The sequence below is a fragment of the Chenopodium quinoa genome, unplaced genomic scaffold, assembly GCF_001683475.1.
Source record: "Chenopodium quinoa cultivar QQ74 unplaced genomic scaffold, ASM168347v1, whole genome shotgun sequence".
Lineage (NCBI taxonomy): Eukaryota > Viridiplantae > Streptophyta > Magnoliopsida > Caryophyllales > Amaranthaceae > Chenopodium > Chenopodium quinoa.
Window position 1 is genome coordinate 2012852 of NW_018742763.1, and position 11034 is coordinate 2023885.

General features: G+C 36.4%; 1 long non-coding RNA gene across 1 annotated transcript; it reads right to left on the reverse strand.

Annotated features, from left to right (window-relative positions):
• Positions 1-6867: 6867 nt before the first annotated feature.
• LOC110724404 lies at positions 6868-10628 on the reverse strand. The gene is made up of 5 exons (XR_002511977.1): positions 10207-10628; positions 8939-9051; positions 8747-8831; positions 8535-8633; positions 6868-7263 (listed from the first exon to the last, which is right to left on the reverse strand). It is a non-coding gene; the product is annotated as an uncharacterized LOC110724404 (long non-coding RNA).
• Positions 10629-11034: the final 406 nt, after the last annotated feature.

Below are 11034 nucleotides of genomic sequence, written 5' to 3' on the forward strand. Positions count from 1 at the left end.
CCATGCACAATAATTTTCGTCACTCAAGTGTTTCTTGGTACAGAGGGTTGGGAGGGAAGTATCCAGAACATACTCCTTGGAACAACTCCGGAGAGTTTTCCTGAGTTCCTCTACCCATTCTTCAAGGTTTGTTAAGTTAAGCTTGATAGCTAACTTTTCGGGAGTTTCGGGCACACATGGTTGTTGTTTGAGTTACTTGCAGACATTGTTTCTACAATTGAAAGAATTTGAAATGAAAAACCATTCGTAAATCAATAAGTTGAAATTTTAAAACGTTCATGCATATTTTTCAAACTTATTGAGCATTTTATCAACGCATTTAAAATTGTCCCTTTTTAGGCGAGAATAAAATGATTCCGAGATCCTAAAGATCAGGAAATGGTTACATGCTTTGGCTTGTCTTAATCATTAAATATCTTAAGTTAAGCAATCCAATTGCTAATAGCTCCAAGCTACTCTCGGTTTGATAAAATGTCGCATCTAATGCATTCTTGACATTCTATCTCTTTTTCCACGACATCTAAGAACTCCTTACTGATATCGTTGAGCTTAACCAAGACAACTCGTATACCTAGTATACCTTACGTTCCTAGGGAAGTAGTGATATCTCGCTTTGGCGTAGTCCATCACGTACGTGCATTAGATCGGTAAGTGTTGTTCTTGGAACGGAAAATTTTAGCTCAATATTATTAAGGGACCTAGGGTTTCTATGTTGGTTGATTTAAGTGAACTTAACTAATCATCACAACATAATAGAAATCGTAGACATGCATCTAGCAATCATATATAATAACAAAATATATAAGGCATAAAATGATGCATATGGCAACTAGCATGACCCCTTGAAATCATCAATTTCCATGGGTCTTCATCTTGGCTCGTCTTCATCGAAACGCCGTCTTGAGACATCTTGGCCAAAATAAATAAACTAGCTAGTACGACTAAGATTAATCTAATAGTACAAAAATACTTAACGGTTCGCAGACCTTATTTACATTTACAAAAATACATAACGAAACGCAGTCCGTATTTTCTATCCTAGTCGGGTCCCACTAGTTGCCATTTCAAAGACCTATTTTAAATAACAATCTTCCATTCATCCATTCACTATGTGTGAATGGCCCATGAAATTTTACGAAATACATAATTAAACACACAAAACTAGTAACTAACTTAGGTGGTTAATCCAATTAACGCGCCTAATTAAAACTAGTCAAAGTTGTTCAATCCGTTATTTCTAAAAGGCTCAAGTAATCTACTAAGCTCCCACTAAATTCCGCATTCATACTTAATTAATCCGATTAATTAAGTTGGCATAACCCAAAGTTTGTCAAAATATTTGCAAAAACAAAAATCGAGGTTTTTAACCTCGTTAAAATAATTAACAAAAACATTTTAAAGACGGGATAATGCAAAAATCTACTAACCTCCCACTTCCGCATCCATACTTAATTAATCCGATTAATTAAGTTGGCATAACCTAAAGTTTGTCAAAATTTTTGCAAAAACGAAAATCGAGGTTTTTAACATCGTTAAAATAATTACCAAAAATATTTTAAAGACGAGATAATGCAAAAATCATAGCCCAAGTTTTAAGCAGAAACGCCCAAACATAACCCTTTGAGGATGCGCATCATGGCTTCTAGGCAGCCCATGGCATGGCGCCATGGTGCGTAGGCGAGGCATGCTATGCCCAGTAAGCATCGCTGCTAGCGCCAGCAGCCTGCTAGCCCTGGCCAAGCCTACGCAGATGCGCGTAGCTACCTTCCCTGCCACACTGCCACACGCAATGGTGCATTGCTCTTGCGTCCACCATAGGCAGCCTACATGTGGGCTGCTGGGCAGCCCAGCTGGCCTTGGTGACGCTTGCGGTTTTGCATCGATTTGCATGCATTTGCTCGGAATTTTAATTCCGATTTGTGTGTGACATGATTAGTTCTAAATTACATTTTAGAATCAACTTGAGGGAAATTAAAATTAAAACTAAGTCCAACTAAATAAATTTAATTTTATTGGTGCACAGGCCTAAATTATCCAAAAATTTTATTTTTGAACAAAATTAGGTCTTTCTTTATGCTTAAAATAAAATGAGCTATGTCCATAATTAATATTGCCAACATGGAAATTAATAATGGATTTGACAAATGGGAGTTGGAAAAATAAACTAATCATCTAATGATTAAATTTTCCAACTTTCATACTTGTGTAAAATACCAAGATTACATCTTCCAATATGAAGATTAATCAAATTTTACTCACAAGTATTTGAACTTGATGGATTTTAATCAACCAAACACGAAAAATCCAAACTTTGTTCAATATGGAATTTAGGGTTAGGGTTGCAATCATTTAAACCTTTAAAGATTAGAACTTTAACATTTTAGGAACTTAATATTACAAGTTCACAACAAGCTATCACATTTTATTGCAATTTATTTGCAAAATTTGTGAAAAACAAGTTTATGTGAAAAATGGTATATCAACATAAGCACTAATAAAAACTCCATTAATATGCTTAAGGATATTTTTAAAACCAGTAGATTAGTGATGCAAATGTGCATTTAATCTAACCTTGTAATGCTTGCATTAATCAAGGCTTAAAAAGAATTAAAATTTTCATTGAAAAAAGAAAAACCCCAGAAAAAATAAGTTTTTGGTCCAAATTTGGCTTATGGACAGAACTCATAGAGGGTTGAAACTGTTTCAGAAGGTCGATTCCACCCAAAATTCACTATTTTTGAGCCAAAATCTGGGTTTGACAGCCAAATCGAGAATAAAACCGAGTTTTAAAATAAATTAAAACGAGCTTCTTATCTAATTAGAAGAACATGAACCAGAAAAATAAACTCTTTTAAAACACCTTAATTAATAAGTAATTGCAAAAATTAAAAGGAGCATGGCTCCGATACCGCTGTAGGTTTTTGTAGTGATCCGACACTACGCGGAAGGAAAACCCCCAAGACCCGCCCCTTAATAAAAGCAATTAACGAGCATAATAAACATAATTAAGCAAGACTAAGAACAAGAATTATACCTTTGTAGCGTGCTTAGCTCCCTAAGAGCTCTTACTTCAAATTCCCAAAACTACGAGATCTCTGACGAATCGTACCCTCGACCCGACCCGAGCGTCCCAAGTCTTGAAGGTTAGTCAAGACCCAGACAAACAAAACTATGAGTTTTACGAATCAAAGGTTTACTCTAATTACAAGAATTTCCTTTTTAATTCCACTCAAGGTTGTGTCTTTCCCAATACCCATGCCTTTGGTATTTATAGGGAAATGCACCCATGATTTCCAATCTTCCACCAATGTGGGAGAGTTGGTAAAATCACCAATTTATTTTATTCCAAATTAAATAAATAATCAACTTAATCACATTACGACACGTGGCATAATCATATGCAAAGGAGTGATGACTAAGGTTAGGTGGGGGGGACCATAGCCTTGCTCCCCAAGGCTTTACTTGGTCCCCACACCTATACACAAACCGCCTCAATGGGGTTGTGCTGGCTGCCAGCTAGCATGCTAGCTAGCACCAGCCAGCAGCCTCGCATCCCAGCCAGTGCATGCTGGTGCTGGGTGATGCTTGGCACTGGTGCTGCGTGCTCGTGCTATGTTGTGCTAGCATGCTGGCACTAGCCCAGCACTCCCACGCAATCCCTCTCACACACACGCTGCTACGCACAGCCATGCCAGCCAAGGCCCACGCACACGCTAGCAGCGCACACCCAGCACACTCCTCGCCCACACGCATACGCACCACATGCATGCGCACCAACACCCAAACGCACCACACGCACTGCTAGCCCAGCCAGAGTGCCTACGCACGTCAGGGCCTAGCATGCGTGCTGGGCGATGCTGCCAAGCACCCTCACACTAGCACACACGTCAGTGCCTAGCACTGCTATAGATGTGCTTGGTGCGAGGCACGCACACACACATGCACATGCGCCAGTGCCTAGCACTGCGATGGATGTGCTTGGTGCGTGTGTGGCCCTACCATGCGCACCCACGCATCTAGGCAAGCACGTTGTTGTGTTGCGCTGGGCTGCCTAGTGCCCTGGGTGCGCCTAGTGCTTGCGATGGTCAGCGATAGTGCCTAAGCACATGCACACACACATGGGTGTTGTGCTTGGTGCGATGGAGCAGCGATGGTGCGCCTTGGCATGGTTCTAGGCCCAATCTAGCCTAGCCACCCACATGGATAGGCTAGAGTGGTGCTAGGGCTATGTTCATACTTGTCTCTTTGTGATTTTGTGACGCTCGGTCTCGACGTCCTAGGCTCGATATCCGACGTATGTATTCGTAAAACTCTGTCGACTTATTAAATCCTTCGAATTAATTCGTCGTGTCGGATCGGTTGTTCAATTGGGTTCGACCTGAAGGGTTCAGTTAAGATTAAGCTGTAATATCAGTTGTACCTTGATATTACTGATCGGAAGCGGCCTCTACCTAGGCATTCCGATCACTTGGTCTTACTGAAGAATTAACTCTGTAATAATTCTGAACCCTCTATCAAAAGAATACACTTGTTGGAAGGACACCATTCCTTTCATAATAAGATTGAAAATTTACATGTATGCTTTGAATTTCAAACTTATTATGATCTTGATAAATGGTTTAACATTGCACTTATATATTAGTAGAATTCTTAATCAAATTATATTGTTTCCATTGATTGGTAAAATAAATCTTTCGAGAATGGTTCCCGAAGAAAGAAAAGGGCACTTCTAAGATACAACGTCTCATAAACGACTAATGTCCGAAAGGACGGTTGGATATCATGTTTTCAAAATAGTGGGTAGTTTTGACAAACATGAAATATTGAGTTGAAAAAAAAAAATTGTCAATAGTTGATAAACCAACATATCTTTTCACTTCATATGCTTATGAGTAGGACTCATTGATGAAGTAATTCAGGTAAGAATTAGTTGAAAAGATAGAACTTTGTTTTGCGGCGCATTAGATGCTTAATTATGCCTAACAAAGTATAAAAGTCGAGGAACTTAAAGAAATGATTCTTAAAGTTATGAGATGATGTACTATAAGAAATATAGGAAACAAGGAACAAAGAAAAGAATGAGATTCCTTTTCTACCCTTGAGTTCATGTTATTATGGCCAACTAAGCAACTCGTTATCTTCACAAGTATTGGATACTACTTGAGTGTTCCACTTTGAAAGTGACCTCAAATCGTTGAAGACAAGCTAAGTTATTGATTTACAAGCTTAGAATGAAGCAAGTAATGATACATGAATTGTAAGGTCACTCGTTTTGTTTAAAGTCCTTTTAAGCCAAGGCTGAAAGAAATAATGGTTATTGTGTTCCATAATCAGCAAACGATCCGTTTACACACGGAAAGACTCACATTCAAAAGTAAAAGCAATAGTTGCTAGGTTTACTTGAATAACATAGTCGCATAAGCCATGACTCAAGAATGCTTGATTATAAACAAACATTTCCCAACCATGAAACTCACAAAGTTCAAGTCATGGACATGATTTGTGTTCCAAACCCTTTAGCAATGTCACTAACAACAAGAACGAATTCAAGGCTCTATTAGATAGAATCTTGATAGATGATCGATTCGGAATCGTTCTAAGACAAGAAAGTCTTACTTGTTGAAATAGATAAACAAAGGAGCTATTATGCTTGGTATAGACAATTGACTCCGAAAGCTAAAAGGAATTCATTACTTCAATGTCTCACAAGAATTTGCAAGAATATGGCTATATTCATCAAATGTGAGCAAACTGGACCACGAGTAGCTCAAATGTTCAGTGAAGTATAGAATCGACTCGGCAAAATATCAAAACATCTAGATTAGATCAAGTGATGTTTGCTTGAGCCAAGTGTGATCATATCAAACTTATGAAATTGAACTTTCATAAAAAGCTCCAAAAGAACATAGTGTGTCTTGACGAAGAACTCGATGCCATTTGGAATGACTCGAATGATGATGGATCACATCCCTACCTATAAAGTTCTTAAATATTTGCACAAATGACTAATGTCACACTAAACAAAAGTGTCGAAGCTAAGAAAGGACACCATATTCAGTTATGGATAGAAATAATTTCTAGTGTCTTTTCAAGTATATGTCTAGGGCTCTTAGCTCAGTGGGAGCTAAGTGGCTCAATAAGGGCTAAGATAGCTCGAGAAGGAGCTAGCTGTTTGTTTCACAACGAACTTTTACCCAAAGACAATATACATGTCTCTTTGTAAGTATTCAAGTGAGACTACGGGCATTACCTCCAAAGCCTAATTGAGAACATAGTATTTGTTGCTCTAAATGGTGTCTTTCTGGAAAGTAAAGCCTTTCCAAAATGACAAGTGGGAGGAAAATCGAACTCGACGATGTTCGAGAGGACGAGCAACCGTGTCAACCTGATAAAACTAACAATCAAAATGCTTTAGAAGCAGCTGATAAGATTGGTCAGAAACAAACAGACACTACTACAAAATATGCCTTAGAAACCTGTTAAAATAGGCATAAGAGACCTCTTCTTTGGAGGTCTCTAGCTCACAAGTCTCTTTGGTTAAGAGACCTGGTTAATAGAACAGGTCTCTTTGGTATTAATAAGAGACCTAAGAAGTGAGACAACAGGTCTCTTTGCGCGTGATTATTTTATATATTTTAGAAAGCAAAGAGACCTGTTACCATGGCCAATAGGTCTCATAGTTGTTATTTAAGAGACCTGTTAGTAATGATAACAGGTCTCTTTGTTACTTTTTTTAAAAAAAAATTTCCCAAAATCCAATTATATTTGTATTTGTTCCTGTACGGTATATGAGTTGTATTTGTTCCTGTATGACACCTGTAGGATATTTGTACCTATATTTTTCACCTGCTATATATATGCACATCATATACATTACTCCATAATTTTATAATATTCATGGAACATACAATAATAAACAAAAGTTGATAAACACTTTTACAAATATCCAATAATTATAGTATAACCTCCAAAAATACTATACAACATCTGCAGAAAAAAAATCCAGTATTCCCCAAAAATTTAAACCACTCATTTAATTTCCATGCTATCTAAGATAAGCTCCAAAAGTACTATACAAAAAATTCTAAAAATCGCAATACTTTTCCCAAAAGTAATGGACAAAATAAACTCACTCAATGTCTATACCATCTTCATTTCCTTCATTAACATCATCTTGTTCAAGCTCTAGAACATACTTAGCCCACAAGTCTCTAATTTCGTCAATATTTTCAGTTGATTATGTACAGGGTCCGCTTTAAAAAACTGCAAGATAAACAATAAATCGCCGTATATAGTCATAACTCATTCATAATAATAATGGAAAATAATGTTATATTATAACTATATTAAAAAAATAATTACACATACAAACAAATGAATATAATGATATGGGTTGAAATATGCAATGTCATGATTATGAGCCATTTGGGGGTAAATTTTCCCTGCAAAGCAGCAACTGTACGAACATATTGAATTTCTTGATGAAAACAGTGAAAGTGTGAAACAGAAAATATGGCTCAACCTGTCACATGCTTCTTTTGTATGGACATATGGTGAACTTCTGTCCTAAGAAAAAGGGTTGGAAGCAGCCTACTGAATCCATGGCTAGGAAAAGGTGGAGACCGTGCAACATGCTGGCAAGAAAGTAGATGATCCTGGCAGGAAGTTTCAGCATCCTTCTAGGCTGGTGGGATTAATTCGAAGGGGGGGGGGGGGATAGAAGACAGAACCAGAAAAGGGGCTGTTTAAGGTGGGATGAAGATGCTGGTAGCTGCTGCATGTAGCAGTGCTGAAGAGCTCCAACATGTTGATGACAATATTGTCCTGTATGGGAAAGAAAGAGATGGAGTCTGCTGCTACTCTCTGTATGGGTAGCTATTTCAGCAGAATGTCCTGTTAGCAGCCTGTTTTAGGCTTGCTTGCTGTGTGTTGTGATCTGGTGTTGGTAGGGTCGTTGGAGGCTTTTTCTTTGCTTCTGGTTGTTCAGTTTTCTGACAGTTTAGGCTCGTGGTGTGCCTGATTTGTTTTGGTTTCTGTGTTTGGTTGCTGCCCTTTTTGGTTTCAACGTCTTTTGTTCTGGTTGCCTGAGGCTTTTGCTTCCCTTGGGCGTGTTTTTGTGTGGGGTAGAACTCTTGTTTGCTGTTGTTCTGTTGTTTATTAGTTTTTTTTTTGGGCTTGTTGTTCTTTTGGCCCATTGTTGTTATCAACTTTTTGTGTATAGGCAGTTGGGTAGGATTGGGTGTGCCATGTGTTTTTGTGTGTTTTTTGGGCTGTTTAGCCGTTGTAATCTTGAGGGCTTGCCCTCTTCTCTTTGGTATTAATAAAATTTCTTACTTACCAAAAAAAGAAAAAAAAAGAACAAAAGCTTGCATATTTAGAAGCTCGAAATAAGTCAAGAGACATAATTGTTTTTTTCCTATATTCAAGATACTTAGTCAACAAGGTAATGATAAACCAAGCTATAGAAATAAAGATTTTGAACTATCTACATGAATTCACATCAAAAAGCAATACATAAATCAGATTAAACATACCTTATCAGAAACCCACAATACACTTTTCTGTATAATCTCAAGCATATAGCAACAAACATAGTATCCACAAACTTTGGAGTATTGAGGTTGTCGAGGACACTGTTAAAAAAGACATTCAAATTTTAAATGCATGAATATTTGACATTATAACACAAGCATTTAAATAACACATTATTCTTTTAATATCAAGAGTATAAACTAAAATGACATACCTTAGGTTGCTTCCACTCAATATATGGATCCTTTTTTACCTTCTTAATGTCCTTTCGATGGACCATGTTGAAATTTTTTAATCCCCTATAGAATTGTGACATTGTTTGACAAAAATAATGAAATGAATAATTAATAATAGAGCATATATAATACAAAAAACATATATGTTGGATAATCACTCTAACACGTACTCATTTATGATCTTTTTAGCAAACTCATTGATCTCGTTTTCTTCCCCGGCTAGATCTAACCAGCACACTAGTCCATTCCAAGGACTAATAACACAGCTAACCTCCAATGCATACTACACATAATGATAGTGATTATATTAGCAAAAATCAATGGTGAATATTGAATAGTAATTGTACAGTATAACCGATCAAATCTTTAAGAAGGCTCTAGGCAAAGCACAATTTGTTAAAAAAAGTAGCTTCTGCTTTACATTAGGGCATTGGGAGTCTCTTTGTACCATATATATAGATGATTGAAATTTAACACAAGATTTTGCCCTAAACTTTTCATGTGTTTCTAATAGCAACGGACATACACCCCTTTTGAAATAAAGGAACTAATATAAGGTAGGTATCTGAATGAAATTATGTTAGATCCTTAATCATGATAGGATTGGGCAACATGACAACTATATCTAAACAGAGAGATAATTTCATAATGATGCCCGAAGATTTATGTATATGTTTGTATCACAGTCCCTAAACTCAGATAACGATTTGCATTAGGCATTTAGGCTTGGTCAAAACTCAGAAGAACAATACAAGAAAACATAAAAAGCCTTGGTCAGAATTCAGAAGCCAGGATACAAAGCATGAGATTTACGACGAACAAATTTTTGAAAACTACATATTCCTGGATGATAATTAGGCAACAAACCAGAATTTAAACCAGTTAACACCTTATCAGCGGGAATGAGCATTGCAGCGGGAATGAGAATATACTTCGTATTTCCTCCCTTCTTTTACCAGATTTAATCTATTCATTCTACATATTGTAGAGGGTACATAAGCATATAGAAACTTGTGTTGATTTTCCTCTAAATATGTAAGTTTTTCCATTTGCATTAAGCATGTTAAACAAGAACAAATAAATCAATTGAATTCCACAAGTCTTTCTTTGTATAAAACTCGAGAAAAAGTAAATCTTATTTTCCAATTCTCTTTTTCACACAAATGAATTCCTTGATTTTGATTTCTTAAAAATTATTCAGTGCTACTGATATGATATTTTTTCAATCTCTATTGAGTTTTAATATAATAAGAAAATCAATTAGGGGCTCAGATATGTGTTGTTTATTACGTCTGTGTAAGGCCTAAAGATAACCATATCAAATCACAAATCATAATCATTTTTTCACAAACTTTATCAATAATTAATAGTGAACAATGAAACAAGAACGAATTTGAATTGTGGTTGGGGGACGTGGCTCGGAATGCGAACGACTTACCTTTGTACAATCGCTTGAAATAGAGTGGTTGATAGTCGTGACCCGAGTACACTTCAGATGGTGGTTGCCTTGTAAACTAGACGACGGTAGCGGCCTTACAAAGTAGATGATGGTGGACACACTCTTAAAAACGATCGCCTCTAATTAGGTGGTGAAAAACTTGGGAGGGAAACCATGGAAGTTCAAGGGTTTGGGTTTTTGGAGGAGGAAGACGAAACTGCTATGCTACAGTGCTACTACTCTACTCTAATTTTTTTTTTTTTTTTTTTGTTAAGAAGTGTAGTCTAAGATAATTAGTGTACAACTCTAAGATAATAGGATACTAGTATTACGTGTACTACTACTCTAATTTTTTTTTGTTGGGAGGAAATGTGTACTACTCTAAGAAAATTAGTAGTAGCGTAGTACACATTTCCTCAAAAAAAAAAAAAAAAAAAGGAAGTTAATAGTCTTTAATTTTTATTTTATTATTTTTAACAAAATTTTACACAATATTTGTAGGATGTTTCTTAGTATTTGATACTAGTGTACATGTAATACTAGTATACAAGAAATCATAAATAATTTTAAGATTAAAAAAATAATAATAAAAACAAAGAGACCTCTTAACACTAACAACAGGTCTCTTTGTTTTTTTCCCGCCAACAAAAAGCTCATTAGAGACCTGTTATCAGTAACAACAGGTCTTTTTGACCAAAGAGACCTGTTAAGTCTTGTAACATGTCTCTTTTAATAGATCTCTTTGCCTATTTTTGTAGTAGTGAGACAATGTAAATGCTCAACCTATTACCCCGTATAGGTATAGAATTCACCAAAGGCTTGGATTGA